This window comes from Ochotona princeps, chromosome 5 (genome assembly GCF_030435755.1).
Source record: "Ochotona princeps isolate mOchPri1 chromosome 5, mOchPri1.hap1, whole genome shotgun sequence".
Taxonomy (NCBI): domain Eukaryota; kingdom Metazoa; phylum Chordata; class Mammalia; order Lagomorpha; family Ochotonidae; genus Ochotona; species Ochotona princeps.
Window position 1 is genome coordinate 67,105,830 of NC_080836.1, and position 22,772 is coordinate 67,128,601.

General features: G+C 42.6%; 1 protein-coding gene across 2 annotated transcripts in view; it reads left to right on the plus strand.

Moving 5' to 3' along the window:
* The window catches only part of C5H2orf88 (chromosome 5 C2orf88 homolog), a 51,919-nt gene that overhangs the window by 3,486 nt on the left and 25,661 nt on the right, over positions 1-22,772 (plus strand). The window contains exon 1 of one of the 2 annotated variants that reach the window (XM_058664727.1): positions 19,196-19,288. The exons of the other annotated variant lie outside the window; for it this stretch is intronic. The gene's annotated coding sequence lies outside the window, so the exon portion shown is untranslated. Of the gene's footprint in view, positions 1-19,195; positions 19,289-22,772 lie in introns of those variants that run through there. 2 annotated transcript variants of the gene reach the window in all.

Consider the following 22,772-nt stretch of genomic DNA (forward strand, 5'->3'; position numbering starts at 1 on the left):
TTTGCATACAATCTGGTTTTCTTTTTTTCCAACTTGCTACTCAGTTTTGTCAATATTAAAACGTCTATTCTAACCATTTGACATGCAATTTTCATTGTCCACTGAATTCCATATTATTGAAGTTTAGCTCCGGGCTTCCTATTCTGTCCCATAGTCTGCTTTTTCATAAGCCAGTCCTACACTTTTGTTTTTGATGTACTGTAGTATGTTTATTTATCTAGTAGGAACTGTCTCTTTATTATTGTTCTTTATTAGAATTTGCCAGGATATTATTCTGTGCTCACTTTCTTTTTAGAGAAACTTTAAAGTTGCTTTAAATGATCTCTCATAAAAAAATCTGTATTTCTATTATGATTATTCTTTCATAATTTATAAATGTAACACGACTACCTTATTAATGTGCTTGCCTATCAAAGAACACAACACGCCTTGATGTTTGTTCCAGTTACTGTTCTTTCCTTTGTATTAGAAGGCTTCTCCTTTTTAAAGTGCTGCATTTTCCTTAAGTTCTGAGCAGTTTGTTGTTTTGTGAAAGAGGTCCCTGCCCATTACTGCTAAGTCACTGTGTCTATACGTGTAAACCTTACCTTCTGATAATTTTATATTCACTATCTTGACAGCTTCTCCTACTTACAATCATATTCATGTGCTAGGTCTTGGATTGTTTTAGATGTACAATCAGTATCTGCAAATATAGATAGGTTTTAATCTTTCCAGTTTTCTGTGCCATGAGGTATGAGGCACTGTGAAGAAGGAGTGGTGATTCGGGAATCTTTCTTTTTGATGAGATTTCTTCCCTATCGCATCCCTTAGAAAGTGCAAGCCTTAAGACTTGGATAAACTATATATGGTCATGTAAGGGAAGTTTTCATCAACTCTTACAGACGCTTTTTAGAAATTAAGAAAAGATTTTATCAATTTCCCTCTTAGAAATTATAGATATGGATGTATTTTTTTCTGTGAATTTCTTTACATATTATTGTTCACTAATGTTTTGTTAAAGTGTTCTTGTGCAAGTGTGTAGGGGAAAATAAGCCCACTTGATTTTGATGTAGTATTCTTTTATTGTGCTGTTTATCAATATTTGATTAAGTCTTTTAAAATTGATATCTTGATTGATGTTGATCATCCTTTGTTGATTATGCTTAGTTGCAAAGTGTCAGACTGTATGATCAGTTTCATTAACATAAAATGACCAGAAGTTTTCCTTTTCCTAAAATATGGGACAGTTTAAAGAACATTGGAATGACTGAAAATTCCTCTCTGGGACTAGATATGACCCTTTGTTGGAGGCATGGAGGAGATTTTGCAGCCTATATATGCAACAATTAAAGTAGTATGCAATCTGTTTTCCTTTAAGATTTCTCTCAGCTTTGACACAAAATGTTAGTATTATCTCACTGTAGGTAACTATGTTATTCTTAAATGTGCTCACGCTTCTGCCGCCCAATTCATCAATTTCTGTGGAAAACTGAGCTTTGTGAAACTCATTGCCAGAGTGAGTTTTGATTGATTATATTTTTCTGGAAGATTATCCATTTCTTCTTCCAGATTTCAAAATTTTATTTGCATAGAATTCCACAAGATAATTAGTACTCGCTTCCATGGTTATTTGTTTCCATGGTTATTTTCATTTTTTTTTGTTCTGTTTTGACTGGGAAGTAAATTAACATTTCCTATTTTTAGTGTTTCTGCCATTTTCCCTTTGTATTCTACAGTTTTTACTTCATGATAGTTATCATTAAGTGTTTGATACACAGATACAATTTACCTTCGTTGTAAATTTTCACCCTTAGCATTGAAAAAATCATCTGTATCATTTGCTTTGGGTCTTGAGTTTCTGTATTTACTGGTATCAAGAAAGCCCATGCTTTCCTTGTGTTCCTGTTTGCTCATACTTTACTATTATTATTATTATTATTATTATTAGTTAATTGCCTTGTCTTTGGACTGTCGCTTATTTTTCTGTATGACATAAATATGACTTGTATCATGTACACAAACCCTCAAAGTTAGAACTGATTGCTTTCTGTTGGCCAAAGCAAATTCACAGTTGAGTCCAGATTCAAGATGTAGAAAAAAATTCCACTATTAGGGAGAAGTTAGAAAATACTCTAGCCTGTGGGAAGGAAACGAGATGTGCTGCAGGATCCGAGGTGGACTGCCGACGTTGAGAGTTAACTGGGGAGTGTGAAGGGAAATGCGCCTGTACAATCTCCCATCTGGGAGCAACGGTGACAGGGAAACATTCTCGCCACTTTCCTAAAAATCAGAGACATGCCAGCAGTGGAGAGGACTGCACCTGTCCCTGGTGCTTCTGTACCCTCTTTTGTGTCAAACACAGAAGAGCTAGAGAAAGAGTGAAGAGGCATCTGGAGCCCGCTGTTCCACTCAAGCCATATATATACACATATTCAGCCTAAACAAAGGAGGAGGGTCTGAGAAGAGCTCACAATCATAATAATGTATTTCTGATGGTTAGAAGTAACTGAATAGTTTTAAAATCAGGGGCCCAACATGATAGCATCATGGCTAAAGCCTTCACCTTGAACGTGCCAGGATCCCATATGGACACCAGTTCTAGTCCTGGCAAAAAAAAAAAAAAAAAAAAAAAAAAAAAGCTATAACCAACTTCTTAGAAATTTAATGACTTGTAAAAAGTGTATGTTTTTATTGAGCACCTTGACATGTTTCAATACATATATTCACTGTGCAATGATCAGATCAGAAAATGTATCTTTTTAAAAGATTTGTGTATTTCTATTTGAAAAGCAGAACTACAGAAAGAGAAAGAGGTATACAGAGAGATCTTCCATTTTCTTATTCACTCCAGAAATGTCTACAAAGAAGAGAGCTGGGCCAGTCCCTGGCCAGGAGCCTGAACATTTGGGCCATCTTCTGCAGCCATCCCAGGCCATTAGCAGGAAGGTGGATCAGAAGTGGAGCAGCTAGCACTCAAATTGGCATCCATATGGGATGCCAGTGCTGCAGACTGAGGCTTAACATGCTACACCCTGGTGCCAACACCAGGTTTATTATTGTTCTTTTAAAGAAGTAGGAGATGGGAGTGAGGGAAGTTAGAACAGAGGAAGACTTTGAATGGTCACTGGACTTCTAGTGTTGAAATTGAAATGATAAAAATAAATTACTCTTTTGTGCACTAGCAACAAGCTACAAAAGGGAATAAAAATTTAAGGACCATCTGGAAAAAAGCACATTAAGACACTAAATAACATCTTTATGTTTAGATAGATTTGTTGTCATAAAAATTGACTCTTCCAAAATGAAGTAAATATGATACCAATATAATTTAATTTTGAATAGACTGCATGAAATAATTGATATACAAAAGAAAGAGGAGTAATTTGCCTCCTCATTTTAAACTATATCATCACCTCTTTAATTGGCTTTGGTTTGGCTTAGAAAAAGCTGACCCCACTGTTGGGAGTCTATCTCGTGAAAGTAAAATGACCACTACGTGAAGTAACATATTCACACAATTATGTTTATTACAGTATTATTTGCACTGGTAGAACACGGAAGGCAGAGAGCCCCTTCATAGGCAAATGATTTCTTTAACTATGACAAATCCATCATGTAATACCATGCACCCCTTAAGACATTAGTGGGTTCTTGTTGAACCCTTTCCCTGCGCTGGTGCCTCATTTGGTACTCACAACAAGCCTAAAATATAAGAAGTAATAACACATAGGGAAAGAAATGGAAACATATTTGAGTTACCCAAGATTACAAAGAACTGTCCTCAAAATCACTATAATCTCTTTTTGCTGGTTGACTTAGATTTTTAGTATGAAAATCTTAATATAAAGCTTATAAAATAAGATCATACTATTATTAAACAAATGATCTCCTAAGCTTTCTATACACACAGATACACAACATGCTGTGTAGCTAGAATCCATTCTATTCCAGAAAGCTTTGGAAGATTACACATGAGGTCGTTAATGTTGTTGCTTATGGTGGAGTTAAATTTGCTAGTAGCGGCTTAAGTATATATGGATGATAATCTTAGATGAAATTTATATATGTGTGTGTGTATGTGTGTGAAGGCGTGATCATCTTTGATCTAATGGGGTGGTGCAGTGGCATAGTAAGCTGATCCTCAGCCCGCAGTGCCAGTGTCCCATACAGATGCTGTTTCAAGTCCTGGTTACTCCGTTTCACAGATGGATCTAAGGGAGCAGAGGGAGAGCAGGGATGCTCCCTAGAGGGAAATGTAGCAGAGACAGGGGGATGCCACTGTTGGGAAGGGTAGTGTATGGGAGTCTATCCTGTACCTGATCCAGTGCTGGCGAGCTAGCCTCAGGGAGCACCTCCTTCGAGCCTGCAGGTACAGGAACTTGAAGGACAAGACAAGATTTCAGGGTTGGTTAGGCTGGTATTAGAAATCAGAGACTGAAGTGGAGGAAGCTGAAGAGCAGAATGAGAGAGGGGCTCTCCAACGCTGGGAGAGCAAAGGCAAGTGTAGGGGAAGGGAAAGGCTCGGTTGAAATGGAGTCCTTCCTCCCTGTTGATGCTAGTTAGCATTAGCACCGAGCGGCCTCCCCTAACCTCAGTACAGATCTTGTCGGTGCTGTAACTGTTTCTGGCAGTTTGACCTGTGTCCTGCCTTTTTGTACCTGCACCTCATGACTGTCATGGAGCTGAAAGGTCAGCTTGGAGAAGGAGCCTACGAGTGCTGGGCTCATGAACACTGTGATGCTGAACTCTGTCTATTTCTATACCATCCAACAATGGAATTTCCATGACTCTAAAAGATGCCACTCTCTGTAGGAGCTAAACTGGCCAGACTGCCTGCTGAAATCTTGGAGGGGGGTGGGCACGGGATGAGTTCTTCCTAGCATCCAGCACACATCTTATACATGGCTGGGGCAGGGGGAATGGGCTCTTGTCACATCTGACTGCGAGTGGCACTCATTTCTTTAAGCTCCCTTTGTTCTGGAAAGTTCAGTGTTCCAAGCTCTCTGGTCCCTAAGGTCCTTGACTGGCATCTCCTTTGTAACCCCATTCTTTTGGTCACCGTGACGTTAAGTAGCAGAGTCTGCCAGTAACATTCAGCATTTCAGGCTGAGAGATCACTTGCAGTAAAAAAGCTGAGTTCAGAGACTCACAAACCTCTCTACTGGCACCCTTGGGAGCGGAACATATCAAGAAATCTCACCAAGAAGGAATGTGAGAGGTTCCAACAGCTGCGATCCATTCTCAAGAGTCGCTTTACTTTCTGTTCTTTCTTTTTGAAACGGTCTTTCCATCTGAAAACATTACGCTTTTATGAGTTAGAATATGCCAGTGCCACACTGGAAGTAATTTCAGGAGCTTAAAATTACATTGCAAATAAAACGTTATGAAACACTTCAGTATTTTGGTTTAAGGTTAAGATCTTTGTGAAGATCCAGCAATTGTACTGGCAGGGGAAGCTCATTTTTTTTTTAGAGGAATAATAAGAACTTGGGTTTTTTTTTTTTTTTAAGGATTATTTATTTTTGAACCTGGTACAGTAGCCTACTGGCTAAAGTCCTTGTTTCTGCATGCACTGGGATAACATATGGGTGCCAGTTCATATCCTGACTGTTCTACTTCCCATCCAGCTCCCTGCTTGTGGCCTGGGAAAACAGTGGAGGATGGCCCAAAGCCTTGGGCCCCTGCACCCGCGTGGGAGACCCGGAAGAAGCTCCTGGCTTCTGGCTTTAGATCGGCTGAACTCCAGCCATTGCAGCCACTTGGGGAGTGAACCAGCGGATGGAAGATCTTTCTGTCTCTTCTCTCTCTAAAAATTTGACTTTCCAATAATGATAAATAACTCTTTGCAAAGAAGAATTATTTATTTCTATTTGAAAAGCATAGTTACATAAACAGGAGGGATGAAGAGAGATCTTCTATCTGTTGTTGGTTAACTTTCTAGGTGGCCACGATAGCCAGAGCTGAACCAGGTGGAAGCCAGCAGCTTCTTCCCAGTCTACCACACAGGTGCAGGGGCTCAGCCTTCTCTGCTTTCCCAGGCCATTAGCAAGGAGCTGGATCAGAAGGAGAGCAACTGGAACTCAAACTGCCGACCATATGGATTGCTGGCACTACAGGTGGAGGCTTAGCTGGCACCAGCCCAGAGGACCTAGTTTGGATGTGACACTCAATCCCTAGTTTATTTTTGTTTGCTTTTTTGTTCCTTAAATTGCTTTACAAACAGTTACACACTTCTAAGACCTCAGAGTGGGTGGATGAAATGCTCATTTTATGAATGCCTGGGGATGTTCTGTGACTCACAAGCTCCAGGGTATCCAAGGTTTCCTGTTTGTCTGGATAGCACCTGTCCTACAAGATTTCATTTCGTTTAAATCTACTATGACAGGCTTAGCAGTCCATGTTTTTCTCTGGTGAGGCTCCACATCCAAATGTCAGGTCTGGCAGCAGGAGTGGATGCGAGTCTTGAACGAGGCACTTCCATAGGAACTATGAGTGTCTTAAGCAACATCTTCACTGCCAAGCCACGCACTCACATCTAAACTTTTTTTTCTTTAAAATATGTATGTGCAGAAGTGAAAGTGTGTGTTGGGGGGCAGTTGTTGGGAAGGAGAGGAGTAGTTTAATCATCAGTGGTGGTCTGAGTTCTGCATGTAGTATGGGTGATTTTCTGATGTGCTTCCTTATAACGAAGGATAATTTTAAGCTACCACTCAGCCTTTGCTTTCCTCATTCTCACTGTAGTGGATGAGGGAACAGCTGGAATAGCAGCTGCCAGATAGCTGGACTGCCACTGCCCTTGAGGTCTTTGTGCTGGTACTCCAAAGAAAGCCCTTTCACTGGGGAAGCTTGGCCTGCAAAAGTGACTACTAATACTTCCCATGGTGAGCTAGGAACTTGCCACTGCATCTGCCTTTATCAGCCCCACACAGATTGATATAGCAGGGTTGACTCCCGCTGTTTCTACCAGTCCTTACTCAATTTGGCTCTTTTTTATTCTTCACTTCTTTCTGACAGAGAGACAGGGAGCTGCTAAGTTCACTCCCCCAGTGCATGCATGCATGAATGAACTGAAACAGGAGCCAGGAACCCAGTCACTTGACTCTAGCCAGGAAGCTAAAGTCATGAGCTGGAGCCAGGGCTGCAAGCACTAGGTTAAACATCTGCCTCGACTATACCAGACTTCTTAAAAGGTCTGTCTTGGGAGTAGGAATTTGGCTTAATGTTTGGGGTACCCATGTCGCACAGAGAAGTTCTTGGGTTCGAGTCATAACTCCAGTTCTTGACTACTGCCTTCCACCAATTACTGTAGCCACCACTACTGCCTCACAGTGCAGTGTTAGTGGTTCAAGTAAATGGGCTCCTGCTACCCACCTGGATTTCATACCTGTCTCCAGCCCCAGCCCCAGCTAGCTGTTTCTCTCTCTCTCTCTCTCTCTCTCTCTCTCTCTCTCTCTCTCTGTGTGTGTGTGTATGTGTGTGTGTCTCACTCTCTCACTCTCACTCTCTCTGCTGCTCAAAAAAATACATATATTTTTAAAAGCCATGCCTTAATCCTATCCAAGTAGCAGATCTATGCATTTAATCAGCATCAAAGCTGAAAATCCTACTGAGGTGGGCATTTGGAGTCCTCATCTCATATCAGAGTGCCTAAGTTTGAGTTCTAGCTTCACTTCCAATCCTAGCTTCCTGTATGTATGGGAGGCAGCAGGTGATGGCCTAACCAGCTGCATCCCTGCCTTCCATGTGGGAACTCCGGATTGAGTTCAAGGCTCCGGGCTTTGACCTGACACACCCCCAGCTGTTGTGCTCCTTGGGAAGCTAACCAGGAGAAGGAAAACCTCTGAGTTTCCGTTTCCCTTCCTATCTCACTCTGGCTGTCTGCCTTACAAATAAATAAAAAACTCAACTCAATAAAAAGAAATGGCAGTATCAAAATCTGTTAATAATAAATAATACAATCATTTCAGATTACCTTTTCATACACAGTTCATCAATGTTTCTTAGGCCTGCATTTGAAGCAATGGCAAGTGGACTGACCTCTAGGCATAACTGTTCTATTTTTTAAACTGATGGCATGCCATGTCATCCAGCAACCTATTCAACCCAACAGAAGCATTGTTATTATTAATTTTCGTTGATCTTTCATCAGCTGTTGACTCCTGGGCCAAGTATCAGCTGTGAGATAAACTGCAGCATCTCAGTAGAGATCCCCAGCACAAACGCTTTTGCCAAAGGACTGAGCGGTGCAGTATTTTATTCTTGAATAAGAAAGCATTTGCCAGTTCATTATTACAGAAGTGTGTTTTTGACTTACTTTTGGACAAATAGATTGCATTATAAAAAAAATCTCAGCCACCCCCCCCCAAAGATCTCTATTTAGATAACATGGATTTGTTTTTCAGTTCTGTTTTTTTAATCACTGCCAGATAAAAGAAAATGGTTTTGGATCAACTATTCCGAAGCCAAGGCCTTTCTCTTTGATACACATCTGACTTAGAGTTGACAGCCCTATTTATCAAGTTTCCTCAAAGTCCTTGTAACCTAGGATGCCCTTTGCAGGTGCAGAAGGCACATTTGAACCTGGAAAATACACCTGGAACAAGATAGATAAGCCAGCAAGCATATTTATTTCGCTCAAACCCACTCTCACCTTCTCTGTGCCTTCCATATTGTACAATAGAAGTTCATTAACAAGCTTAGGATAGATTAAGAGAAATGAAGATGTTATGAGTAGTACTTTGAGTATTTTTAAAACTTAATACATTTTTAAATTGCTTATATACACATTAGGTTTTAGTTTAAGTTGGATATTCACCCTAATCACTCTAGGTAATAGAGGTAGGTGTGAGGAAAAAAGCAATGAGGATCTTCCAACAGAAAATAAGTCTTAAATGTGAAATATGTACAGAAAGAAAACCTATGATTGAAAGTCTATGATAGTAAGAGTTGAAAAAGAAAAAGAAAATGGCTACCAGAGCTACAGTTGCATCAGCTGAGAGCAGTCAGGTCCACCATAACTTCACGGCTGTATTCATGGCTACTGAGGCTTTGGGTTACTGTTGGAATAATATCCTGAGTTTACTTAAGAAAATCTCAGGAGGAAAACTGTGCTGCCTATTTAAAGCGGTGTAAGAGGTTTATTAGTAATAAATAGAGTTTCAACTGAAGTTCTCACAGACCCATCAGAGGGATTCTTTGGGCATTTTCTCTTAATTAATTAATTAATTTTTTCCTTTTATTTGAAAGAGAGTAGTGACAGGCTAAGATCTTCCCATTCACTGGTTCACTCTCCAAATGCCCACAATCCCAAGGCTGGGCAGGTGGAAGCCAAGAACCCAGAACCCAGTTACACTCCCAGGTGGCTTCCCGGTATCCAGGCATTCAAACATGGAATGTCGACATCCCAAGCAGCAACCTAACTGCTCTACCCTTCTAGAATTTCTTGGCTAAGTCACTGGGTACGTGGGAGTAATATTTTAAGTCACATTTTAGTTTTATTTGCCTGAAAAACAAAGAAGGTAAATTTGTAACTTCATTTGTAATTATTTATCTAAATAGATGAGAGCAAATGTGTTTTTCACATTACATCTGAAATAACAATTCTTAAGCAAACAAATTCTGTTAAAAAGAGAAGAGTACATTAATCTAAATATGAGCAAATATGTTTGAAGTTTCACAGTAGTCTTGATCAAATTATTGGATCAGTTGATGTTAAACATCTTCATTTGGGCATGCAGCACAGTGAGTTAAGCTGCTGCTTAGAATGTCAGCATCCATTATCAGAGTGCTTGGTTCAAGTCCTGGCTAGTCAGCTTCCCATCACACTGAGGTGCTTACCCTGCCACCCACATGAGAGACCAGGATGGAGTTGCTGACTCCTGGTTTTAGCCTTGTTCAGCCATGGCTGTTGTAGACATTCGTGGAGTGAAGCAGTGGATGGGAAGATCTTAACCTGTCACTATTTCTCTTTGTGTGTGTGTGTATGTACGTATGTGTGTATATATATATGTGTGTGTGTGTGTTTATATGCATGTATACATATATATGTATCTATTATATATGTTTTTATATATATATATATATATATATATATATATATCCCTCCCTTTTCCTCCCTCCCTCTAACTCACTCCATCTCTTTTTTTGTTGCTTTGCATTCCAAATAAACACTTAAAATTTTAGAATTGAGTGGTAATACATAAACCAAAACATAATACAAAACAAAACAAAATAAAAAGATATCAAAATATAAAAATCATCATCTAACTTACATGTTTCTTGGCATTACAGTTTTAGAAGTGTTAATTGTATTGGGTCATGCCATTGATTTCAGGCCCTATACAATCAAAGGGTTTAGCCTGGATTTCAGTGTTCCCTGATGTATTTAGAGCTTCCTGTCATTTTTTTTTTAAGATTTATTTTTATTAAAAAGTCAGATATACAGAGAGGAGGAGAGACAGAGAGGAAGACCTTCCATCCGATGATTCACTCCCCAAGTGAGCCGCAACGGGCCGGTGTGTGCCGATCCGAAGCCGGGAACCAGGAACCTCTTCCAGGTCTCTCACGCAGGTGCAGGGTCCCAATGCATTGGGCCGTCCTCGACTGCTTTCCCAGGCCACAAGCAGGGAGCTGGATGGGAAGTGGAGCTGCCGGGATTATAACCGACGCCCATATGGGATCCCGGGGCTTTCAAGGCAAGGACTTTAGCCGCTAGGCCACGCCACTGGGCCCGCTTCCTGTCATTTTTAAACTAATTAACAAGCATATCTTTTGTACCGAATGAGTACGAGGGTCTTAACTATGAATTAGGAATTCTTCGGTGAAAATTTTCATTTCTACCATTTGAATGCTTACATAAATGGAAATAGTTCATTATAATTAAGCTTGTATTGTAATGCACACACAAAGAAAATGAAGTGGAAGTGCAGGGGAAAAAATCAGTCTTTGGCCACTAACTAGTTTTTTAAATTTTGTTTCCAGAAGGAATGTTGTGAATTTTAATGGATAACATTGTACTGAATGTCATAGGTGCATGGTGCTTCCTTCAGCCAGGGCTTTGTTTTGGGATTGCTTCTGCTGGATCTGTTTCAGCCATCATTTGGAAAGGGAGCACGGAGTTAGACCACTAGAGAACCCACACAGTTGCGCTCACACCCACCAAGGGAAACTGGGGTGATTGGTGAGTGAACTTAATAACTTCAGGTTGTTTTCCTATCCGTGAGACAGAAGGGGTCAATTAGTGATTCAGAAGGAAATGATTTAAAAATATGTTGCCTCCTTTCAAAATAACTATTTGAAAAGCTTCTACAATTCTATAGAAGCAGAGGCTTTATTCCAAGTTTATTTAAAAATAAAGTTGAATCAAATTTATGCCTGATTTTAGAATATTGGTACTTGAACATTAAGGAAAAAAGATAACAGTGATTAAATGTACCATATGGATTTCAAAATATGTTATTTTGTCTGAAAGGCAAAGACAAGCAGAGACTTAGGGAAGGGCATGGAGAAGTCTTCCCACAGAAATAGCTAGAGCTGAGCCAAAGTGAAGCTTAGAATCCAGATCTTCCATGTGGGCAGCAGGAACCCAAATGCCTGAGCCATCACTGCTGCCTCGGGAGCTATAAATTAGCAGAAATCTGAAATAGGAAGTGGAGTTGCAACTTGAACCCAAACAGGTGCCTTAAGTTGTGTCTTAATCACTACCTCGACCATGAATTTTAAACAGTATTGTTGAGGTGAGAATTATTTTATGTAAGCATCTTCAATTCTATTTAATCAGACATGTTCAAGAAGCCATAATTAGATCTTAGCTGGACAGATGTCTTAAATCTGAAAAATCTGGAAAAACTTTTCATTTGCTAAAAATAATAAAATTTTACCCATCAAGTGCACAATATTTGATAAATGTTCTAATGCCAATGAGCATCTTCTGTTTTGGAGGTATGGTAAGTTCTGATGCTGTGAACATTCTTGCCTCCTGATGCACGTGTGTGTGTGTGTGTGTGTGTGTGTGTGTATTGTGTGTGTTGGGGTGCAAGTTGGACAACATAATCCGAAAACAGGAAATCCCAAGTGCTCCAAAATCTAAAACTGTCCGAACACAAAACTGATGGCCAGAAGTAGAAAAAGCCCACACATAATCATTACAGGCGCAATGGGAATACTATATAAAATTATCTTCAAGCTGTCATATAACACTGTTCGCTATCTAGTGATGGACTTGATGTATGGAGCCAATAATCATACAGATTGACTACTGACTGGGTGTGTTTTTTAAGATTGATTTTTATTTATTTGTTAAACAGAAAAAGTTGGGGGAGAAATAGAGAGGTTTTACAGCCACTGGTTCACAACCTTCTCCTGCTGCCCAAATGGCCTCTTCAGCCAGGGGTGGGTCAGTATTACATACTGCACCGGAGCGCCAGCTGCCCTTCCTGTTCATGGAGTTTTCTTTTTGACATGGTCATTTCATTCCCTGCACTTTTGTTCATGCTCTTGAAATGCAGCTGACAATCCCATCATTGTTCAGCCAGTGACATTATATAGCACTCTAATCTTCCACCTGTGGTGCTGGCAATCCCATATTGTTGCCGGTTCAAATCCCAGTTCTTCCATTTCCACTCCAGCTCCCTGCTTATGGCCTAGGAAAGCAGCAGAGGATGGCTCAAGTCCTAGGGCCCCTACACGCCGGTGGGAGATCCAGAGGAAGCTCTTGGCTCCTCACTTACGACTGGCTCAACTCTAGCAGTTGTGGCTTTTTGAGGAGTTAACCAATGAATGGATCATCTCTCTGTAATTCTTTCAAGTAAAATGAAATCTAAGAAGAAATATAAAGGTGGCTGACAATCCTATCATTTTTTCCATTGAAGACGATGTGTCTGTTGTTTCTGCTGAAGCAGTGAGATGCTCCATCTGAGGTTTTCAGAGTTTTATCGTGACGTGTGCAGATGGAATGTTGTTTGAGTATGTTGTGCTTGGGGTTCACATTGGCTCTTGAATCTGTGGCTTACAGCTCTTCATCAGCTTTGAATTGCTCTTGACCATAATCTGTCCCAGCATGACTTGCTCTGTTTCTCTGAATCATTGGTTCTACCTGGGTCAAACACTTCCCTCCTGTCCCATATGTCTTTTACATTTAAAAAAAATTTTCTTTTTTAAAAGTTCAGGATTTAGTCTGGAGTTTCCTGTGGTCCAGTCTCCCTCTTCACTGTTCCATTTGGTGGTTGTGTCTAATCTGCATTTAGCCTATCTGTTGAAGGTATTAAGTTTAGTTACTACAATTGTCAATTCTCAAATTTCCAATTTGACTTTTTTTAAAAAGTAGAACCAAAGTGGTCTTCCTCTACATAACCATATCAATTATAGGTCTTTTGTCACTTGTGCCTGAAACTCCATCTGTGTGGATCTCCTATGGACCTATTTATTTTATTCCATTTTTTCTTGATCTTTGATCTTTGCAGAATGCATCTGGTGATATTTAATTGAATGCCAGACATTGTACATTGAAAATGAAAACACCAACATGTGAGAATGTCAGTGATATGTCTGAAGCCTATTACCCCAGAACAGATCACTGTGCTAAGACTGAGCTAACCAGAGCCTGGGTTTCAGGCTTGGTGAGGGTTGACAGATTCTAGTTGTTTCCTAGTTTATTCTAGCAGTTTCAGCTGAAAGCCAAAGGTGCTTCCTAGGGTCCCTCTGCTTTGGTGAGTCCTGAACTAATATCTATTTTTTCTTTCTCTCAAATGCCACAAATGGCAGAACAATCTCCTTGCCATTCTCAGCCTTTTGTCTGTTGCCTGTGCATTGGCAAGGGCCTCAGTTTGCTCAATAACAAACTTTCTTATCAGCGTTTTCATTTCAATTAGGATTTTGACTCCTTGGGTCTTGGCTGCCTTGCCAGACCTTGGATTTTTTTGTTTGTTTTTAACATTCTATCCAAATTATACTGTTCCTATTGAAAGAGTCAGTGTAACAAATTATGCTGCCAAAATCTAAAGTGGAAGGATCTTGTTTACTTGTTCAAAAAGTATTTTTAATGCCTAGTGTGCTCAAGGTATATTAATTGGTCCAAGCATTTGTAGTATAGTTTCAACACTGTACAGTTCTTTCCATGGATCTTGCATTCTGGGGAAGGTAAGTGAAAGACAAACAAATAAGATCATTTTGTTAGTGGAGATGGGAGGTTCTTTTCTTCCTGCAGGAAGAATTCTGATGTGAGATGGAGAGTTGTGGTAAAAAAAAAAAAAAAAAAAGGTAGCAAAGATTAATACACCTGGCAGATCAGGCGATCTGCATTCAGCCTGGAGTTTTTATGGTTCTTGGAATAGGTCCTCCCATTTCTCTCTCCCTACTTCCTCTCTAGCATATTGCTGGATGTCAAAGTCCTGAAGTTCCTCCCAGACCTTCATCAGCACAGTGCCTTTGAACCCAGTAGTCCCCTTGGTGCAGGGCAGGGAAGATGTCCTCAGGCTGCTCCTAGGAGAGTGCTGGGACACCTCTAAAACAAGGTTTGTTGTGCAAAGGCTGGTGTGCTTGCCAGGTGTGCATCTACATTTCTTCCCTTAGACAAACACACAAAAACTCTCATTTTCTTTGACCCCTCTTACACACAGAGCTAATGTCTTTCTATCTAACAATCTCAAGTGGTAATTCAGGCAGCCTTATTTAGGGATTAAATAGCATATGGGGTGGGCATTGTGGCACAGCAGTTAAGAAGCCACTGGGATGCCTGCATCCCATACTGGAGGACCTTGGTTCAAGTCTCAGTTCCACTTCTAATTCCAGTCTCTGGTTAATGTAGGATGAAAACCAAAGGAGTATATTGTCATATGAACTAAAAATAGAAAGTGTTGCAGGAAAAAAGGGATTGGTCAGTTCTTCTGAATACGCAAGAAGTAAAATATGGACTGAGAAATGCACTTGACTTTGGTGGGTTTGGAAGTCAGACTCAAACGTGCTAAGAAACAAAAGTGTTCACAAAATGAGAAGTGAACTATACGCAATTTGTCACTCTGTAAACACCTAGACATGTTGAATTCAAGCAACAAATTTAACTGTAGAGTAGCCACAAGAAAGAATAAAAAATCTCCAGGTTCCTTGTGCCCAAAAAGGAAAGCTGAAAACTAGAGTAATATGCAGAAGATTCACCCCAGATGAGGCAGCTGGAGGTGAGGGAAGGAAAGCCCAGGAATAGGCCCCAGGAGCCATTTATTCCCACTAAGGGAGGAGAAGAGGTCCTGGTCTTAGGCAAGGAAGGAAATGTGAGTAAATTAATGCACACAGCTGCTGCCTTTGACTAGCTGTTTCTTGAATTAGGAGAAAAAACAGAGAACTCTGGGTAGTATCTTAAGAAGATGGCACAGAACCTTGGCTCTGATTTCGTTTGTGATTGGTTTGGACAGAGGACATGGATGTCATCTGATTGGCTGAGCCACAAGCCTGTGCAGCTTGCTTCTGGAGCCTGACTTGTGCTCCTGGCATGCTACAGTGACCCTGAGTCCAGAAAGAAACTTCAAAATCAGTGCCAAGCTATTGCCACTCCTGAGGGGGATGGCAGACAAGTACTCCTGGAGCTGTCTGAGTCCACTCCAGTGCACACTTGGGGTTTGAGGGCTAATTCAAATTAAAGTCAAGGAAAACTCTGGTGGAAAACCATGAGAAGTCAGTTCTGGGTCAGGTGCACTTCACATCCAGGGCTTATCCCGCAATCTGGTTTGTAGACTGTTCAGAGTCCTCGAGCAGCTCTTATGTGCATTTTGACAGGCACTAGCAACAGAGTCAGACAGGGTGGGGAGTGCTAATTCCATCTACAAGAATCAAATCCCTGCTAGATTTAGAGCATCAAATCAAATAAAAAGTATGAAATCAAATAGAATTTTAAGAAATAAAAGGGATAATGGAACATTGAAAACATAAACTAATTTAGAAGTTAGACATGGCTGAAGACACTTTACAGAATTCCAGTCATACTGAAATGACTCCATATACAATACTGAGCTAGCAAGAATGTGTAGTGAAGAGACACTGAAGAGTGAATGAAAGGCCAAGACATGTCTGAGAAGAGTTCCAGAGGAGAGAATGGAGAGGCAACACAACAGCAAGTGAACCTGCTGCAGGATCGAAAGGCTTGACACATTCCAGACAGAAATTTTACAACCCAGAATGTAAGGAAGAACAATGAAGCAACCAAGAGACAAGGTTGCAGTCAAGGGAATTGAATGGGCGAGTAACATCTCCACAGGGCTGGCCAAGGGGGATCAACCAACCCACAATACTTCAGGAAGGAGGGCAGATGAAGTTGTATTTAGACAGATTGAGTTTCCCACCTAGAGGCTGATTGCAAAATGATAGGTGCTCTAAAAGCAGGAGGAACTTCAATCTAGAACCAAGAAACATCACATAACAAAGAAGTTAATCTTAGGAATGGAAAAGAGAAGCACACAGAGAAGTTGTTTAAAATAGAGTAAGAAAATGAACAACTTAAGTGAAGATAAATTTCAAAGCTTAGAGAAAATGAGATGTCTTTTGGGGGGAAAATTCAATTCTTAAATTGACTAAATAAGTATAAAATGAAGTAAAGGCTTTTTTTTAAGATTTATTTTTATTGGGGCCTGGCACAGTAGCATAGCGGCTAAAGTCCTCACCTTCAACGCGCCGGAATCCCATATGGGCACCGGTTCTAATCCCAGCAGCTCCACTTCCATCCAGCTCCCTGCCTGTGGCCTGGGAAAGCAGTCGAGGACGGCCCAAAGCTTTGGGAGACCCGGAAGAGGTCCCCGGCTTCGGATCGGCGCAGCACCGGCCGTTGCGGCTCACTTGGGGCATGAAACATCGGACGGAAGATCTTCCTCTCTGTCTCTCCTCCTCTCTGTATATCTAATTTTGTAATAAAAGTAAATAAATCTTTTTTAAAAAGATTTGTTTTTATTGGAAAGTCAGATTTACAGAGAGAAGGAGAGACAGAGAGAAAAAGATCTTCTGTCTGCTGGTTCACTTCCCAAATGGCCGCAACGGCTGGAGCTGAGCTGATGCAAATCCAGGAGCCAGGAGCTTCTTCAGGGACTTCCACATGGGTACAGGGTCCCAAGGCTTTATGCCATCCTCCACTGCCTTTCAGGGCATAAACAGGGAACTCGATGGGAAGTAGAGCAACAGGGATATGAACTGGCAACTGTATGGGATCCTGGCACTTGCAAGGTAAGGATTTGGCCATGGAGCTATTGTGCAGTGCCCAACAGTCAACTCTCGTTGAGATGCATATCTTCCTGCCATCAGTCCACTGCTTCTAGTCCTGCCAACCAGAGCAGTGTAGGATAAGCAAAATCCCTCCTCCCTAACCCCACCACTCAGACACAGGTGCCGTTAGCCCTTTTCCAGAATGAACAACCTAACGTCTATAATTATGGAACTCTGCTCTTTCTTCAAGGTATAGGTGTCAAATATTTAGCTTTCTCTTCAAAATTAGGAACTAATAAATATGAGAAAATCTAGAATTCCAGGAGAGAGCTGAACTGTTTAGATCAAACTGGGGCAGATGATTTTCACAATCAGAACAGTGAGGCAGTGGGGAGTGAGTCAGACCACAGGTTCGTGTGCCTTATTGAACAGCATGCAGCACAGCACATGTGTCAGTAGTAAACTCTGAAGCAATGATTACTACAATATTTCTTTCCTTTTAGAGAATGTCATGTTGTATGCAAAAAAAAATTAATTTGGCCCCATCTTAATGCCAGAAATTGGTTATCAAAATGCATGGGCCTAATTAGTAATGATTTTCTCTAAAAGAAGGTAAACTCAAATAGAGAACCAGTGCAAAGAAATCACACAAACATTCCATGCCTTCCCATGCTAAGTGCAGGAAATAAAAGCATCAAGTATATAATGAAGATGATCTTTTAGCCGCAAGAGGCTCTGAATCTATGCAGGAAAAGAAATCTGAGTAGCCATAAAAAGTAGTAGCAACAAAAGTGTGTGCATTTATTTCCAGGTGGTTCTTCCTCTGAGGATTGCTACATCTACTTATACAAGAGAATCTAGTGTCTGTTAGTAGTGACTTACAGGCTTTATAATGTATTTAAAATTAAAGATTTATGTATTTGAAAGTTACAAAGAGGGAGGAAGGGAGGGAGAGAGAAAAAGAGAGCAGTTTTCCAGTTTTCCCATCCACTGGTTCAGGCAGGCTGAACAGGAATCAGCTTGGTCTTGAACCTGCTCCCAAACGGTATGCTAGCATCGCAGGCAACACCCCAACATACTGTGCCACAATGACGGCCCCAGTGTAAGCACTTTTGCCAGCTCTGATACAGAAGCAAAAAGACTGTTGATCAAATATAAAGAACAAAATAGAATGTAGAGAAACTTTAAAGAAAATACAAACATGATAAAAAGTAGATTGATATTAGTCACCTTGATAGTTGCTAATATAGTGAGCAGAACTAGATTATGCAACCAATCTTCAAAACGTTCATGGAATTGCATATCATGAAAAAAACTATGGATTTCAAAGCATTTTTACACTGAAATAAGCCTATATTTTACTTCATTTTCCCATGAACTTTGTGACGTTCCCTCGTAGTAGATCCATAATGCTGTAATGTTCAACAGTAGTTAAACTTACATCTGGAATTTTTCTCTAGATTGGATTTATTTATTGAGAAAAAGTGCACACCAGTTTCCATTTGCTGGTTCCCACCCCAGATGGGGGCGGGGCACGAAGCCGACTTCTAGGACTCCATAGGAGTGGCAGGCGGGGTGGGGGGGTAGTCCAGTTGAGCTGTTTGGGACTTCACCGTTTATCAACAGCCGGGCTAAACATGTGCCCTGCCGCACCTTTAATTACATTTGGAAAACCAGAATGGGCCTAGAGAAGGAAATGCTATGAGAAAAATGGAAAGGAAATTTTCTCTCAAGAACTGGAGAAGGTTTGAGGGGCCTTTTGACTGGAACCTCATGTCCAAGACAATGCCGGTTCTCCAGTGACAAAATAAGTGACACTTGACCAGCCTTAAGTTAAGCCTGGAAAGTTTGTTTTGAGCAGACACAACTTATGAGCGTATCACCACCTGTATTACAATTTCATCATTAGAAACCGCTGTGGTTTGGGCAGCCCCAAAAGCTCAGGTGCTGCCCCTGCTCCAAGGAGCAAGGAGGCCGGAACATCTGCTGCTTCATTGGGGCAGCAAGGCACTTTAGTACCCGCCCACTTGTTGTCGACACTCTTCCGCCCAGGGAGGACACAGCGTGCCGCTTGGCCAGAGGATGCGGCCTTCAGCAGACCACCAAGTCAGCCGAGACCTCCAGAACGGTGAGAAAATACAGTTTGAACTGTTTCTAAATCTGCCAGCCTCGGGTGCTCTGCTACAGCGGCTTGGAAGGACCGGGACAGGATGTCTCCTGGTGCCTTCACATTGTCTCGTGTGATGGAGCAGGTGATTCGTACCTTGCTCTTTGATTCTAGGAAAACGCCGAATAAGGCAAGATGGGTGGTAGGCAAGAGGGCACAGAAACAGCTGGGAGTGTGTTCAGAGGCCTGGAGACGGTTCAGGGGTGAAAGAAAGCGCCACATTATCTGCCCTGCAAGTTCTTCCTCAGAAACCGTTGCAGGGTGCCCTGAGCTATAGATGGGGTTAAACTATTAGACACAGCATGTCTATGGCAAAATCTTTAAAGCTTTGCATCTGAAAGCCGCAGTCTGGGGCCAGACATGAAAATGTGTCTGTCGCCTGCTCCCAGGAGGTATCTGGAACTCTCGGCCAAATCTAAAGAAAGATCTAAGCACGCACCGGATAGACCCATGGTTTGGGTGAGGCCATTTTGGCTTGAGTATATGGAATCGCGCTAAAAATGGGAACCAATGAGAAATCTATACAGAAAAAAGCTGTATATTCCCAGTCAATGCTGGTGGCTCTCTCTCTCACCCCCGCTGCCACCAAAGGCAGTGACTGTCAGAAATGAGGCAACAGAATTCAGAATGAGTTTTCTCAGGGATTGTACCAGTGTGAGATTGTATCACATCATGTCAGCCACCTCCGTGGTGTTCTGTTCTGCGGCCTCAGTAAGCTCCTTCTTGTTAGCACTTGGCTTGTCTGCTGCTTGGCTAACCAACTTTATTTTTTTATAACCTCAGATTTCCTGAAGTGGTGGAGGTGGTAGTAAGTCACTTTTTGTTCTTCGTAAATCTCTGATTTTCCTCCCCCTCTCTAAGGGAGGATGCCCAGTGGCCAGGAGGTGAGACCCTGGTGCCCTGCTCCCCTGCCTGGAGGGCACTAGGGGTTGCCTGAGAATCTCTGGAAAGAAGCCTGTTTGGCCCCCACTGCCACAACCCCTCCCCAAGATTCAGGCTCCACCTGCCTGTAACCGAAAGGCAAATTTGAGGTGCTTGGTGTTTTGTGCAGGTGCCTTAAAGTAACTGCATTAACTGCAAGGTGATTATGTGAGGAGTGCTGTGCCGAATCCAGCTGCAGCCTATTTTCTGCCTTTATTGTGGCTTCTGGGGTCAAACCACTTATGTTCCAAGTCCATTATTTAATCATCACTATTGCCTTCCATGACCTCCTGATCACTAGACATCTGTGATCCAGGCACCCTCACCCAGACCACACTGCTGTTAGCCTGTCTCTAAACTCCCTCCTCCTCCCTCTCCCTGCATTCTGCAGCGGCCTAAAGGTTGTATCAGCACACTGAAAAACCCTACAGTCGGTGTCAGCTATTGCCAGTTAAGGGGTTGTGGGTTCCCACCACCTGCATCCTTAATTGAGCTAGAGTGAAAGAATGAGATGAGGGCGGACACGCCCAGCCCTGACACCCACTTCGGGTGGGGTGGCAGGGAGGAAAATATCAGACATTCTGAACCCCTGCAGCAGAGGGCACCACTTGCCTCAAGGAATCTTTTTGGGTCCTAGGGCCAGGTGGGCACCAGCGGAGCAGCCTGCAGTCCTGAGCAGAGAGCCAGGGCCCTTTCCACGGCCCAGCCTGCAAGGGCTGGCTCGGACGTGGGATTCCAGGTGGGAGGCCTAGCAGGGGACAGCAAGGGGACTATGCCCAGAACGGTGGTCCTGTGGCACCGTGCCAGCCTCACAGGGTAGTCAGGCACTGTCTTGCCCATTCTGGCCAGACCCAGCCTGCACCCCCCTACCACCACTCCTACCTGTTTGTTCCTAGACCAAAGGTTAACTGGAACTGACAGTACTGAACATGGCACAAACAACAAAGGCACATGTCCCTGGGGACCGCCTCTGGTGGGGGCTGGGAAGTGATACTTCACCCACAGCTTGTGTCTCTCTGTCCTGATAACTGCAAAGCAAAAACTGCCAACCCCTAAATCTCTCTGTTCTTGAATGTGTCAGGTCTGACCCTGACCTCTCAGTATGGACGCTAGGTCTCAGAGGATGAACCCAGCACAAGGCTGACAGAGCCTTGCAGGGGAGGCAAGTGGGTGAACAGATGACCTGTTGGAGAGTTTGGCACAAAGATGTGCATTTGCATGCGACTGTCTAGTAGGCCACACCTGGAACGGGCAGAACTGTCTTATCTAAGTACACTCCATTGGTTTACAGTGAGAATTGGTACTCCCACATATCAATGAACCGAAATACTTCTAGTGTATGAGTGTTCAGAATATACCCTTTCCATTTCCACTAAGATAGAAGCCAAAGTCTTTTTCTGAGCCACCATATTTGTAACAAAGGGATGGGTATGTTATTTTAACCATAGTACAGAAAGAGAGACAGATTCAGAATTATTGAGTCAAGTGGAAGCCTGGAAGAGTCTGAGCTAGATCCTGTAAGTTGACTTTGTCAGTTCCTCTGCTGCCTGGGTTTATTCTTTGCGATGTACTATGAGAGCTGCTTGGGGCCCTGTCTTTTTCATGTGTAGTCCTGTGGCTGGACTCCTGGTCTTGGTGTCCTTTTTTTTTTTTGGCGACAGAATGGAGTGAAATTAAGGTCCCTTCAAACGCGAATTTGGCATGGACTCATCCATTGTAGGAAACAAGGAAAAGAATGATTCTTTTGTCATGGACCCAGGACTTTGACTGCTGGGACTCTGCTGGACAGATGTGGGTCACGTGGGTGTGCAGGGACGTCTAACTGGCCGTCGCCATGCTCTGACACAGTGCAGCTTGATTGTTCTTAGGAAGAGAACGGCCTTCAAAGATGTTTTGTTGTCATTGTGGTGAAACAAACTTTGAAAGTGTTCTCCTGTATCTGGAGATAGAAAAGTATAAAATGGAGGCATCCTAAATTGTTCGCATGCCTCACTCTTTTGGGCTCTGCATGCTCGAGGTGCCAACTACTTAGGAAGTCCCTAGCCTCACCCTGAAAGCATAGGATTTGAAATCAAAGCAGGTTTTGCATCTGAGCCTGCACCTGTCGGGAGGGCCACACTTGTGGGGGCGGCTCAGCGCCAACACCTGTTCTCCAGGTGGCTCCGGTGAGGGGCCACTGGCTTTCTTGTTTCCATCGAACTTGTCGGGGGAGAAGGGATGCGGGGAAGCTCCAATTTCTGCTGGGGATAGATGGCACTTTCGATAATTGGGAGAGTGGCATGAGTATGGTGAGCCAGGCGGACCAGCCGCGTCCTCGACTTTGGCGGCTGCAACCCACGAGTTGCCCGCAGAGAGCGCTCCCTGTAACCACGCACCCCTCAGTGGCCTCCTGCAGGGCCCGGGCAGCCCGGTGCGGGGCGCGAACCCGCGAGGAGCGCGCAGCGGGCGCGGCGGCAGCAGCGATGGAGGAGGGGCCGGAGCCGGGAGCGCGGCCGAAGGACGCCCCGTCCTCCAAAGGCTGCCA